The sequence below is a fragment of the Plasmopara halstedii genome (genome assembly GCF_900000015.1).
Source record: "Plasmopara halstedii genome assembly, contig: Scaffold_430, whole genome shotgun sequence".
Lineage (NCBI taxonomy): Eukaryota > Oomycota > Peronosporomycetes > Peronosporales > Peronosporaceae > Plasmopara > Plasmopara halstedii.
In genome coordinates this window covers 1,369,096-1,369,572 of record NW_020187350.1, presented here as the reverse complement: position 1 = coordinate 1,369,572, position 477 = coordinate 1,369,096, and positions in this window count along the sequence as shown.

Genomic DNA, 477 nt, shown 5'->3' with positions numbered 1-477 from the left:
GTTTGGCATGGGCACAAAGATGCAAAAGATATGTATATGTGATGTTCTCCGACTTGTCTCACAATGATCTTGCTAGGTGCCCAAGCGGAGTTTTTTTGGAAGCAGAACCAGCATTTAGCCGCGGTTTTGGGGTGAGATGAGAAAGTATGATTGTAAACCGCGGTCTTCAGGGTGTATATCGTTTGGGAATCAAATTAAATTAATGAGTCACAAGCTCAAAATCAATTATAGAGGTATCGATACCTGCTACTCCACTTTTCATTTCACGCTATTTATAATTTAGCACAAATTATTATTTTTTTCTTAAAATCTATAATTCATAATAAATTGGTTTTTAATACAAGTGTTTGCATTTTTACTTCCTTAATAGTAGTCCACGTGCTTCACGGACCTCTCTTCGTAGTTTCGTCACCTTAATATTTCCCGATAAGTCGGTACCAATGAAGCGGTAGTCTATGACAAGACCTATGAAGATAT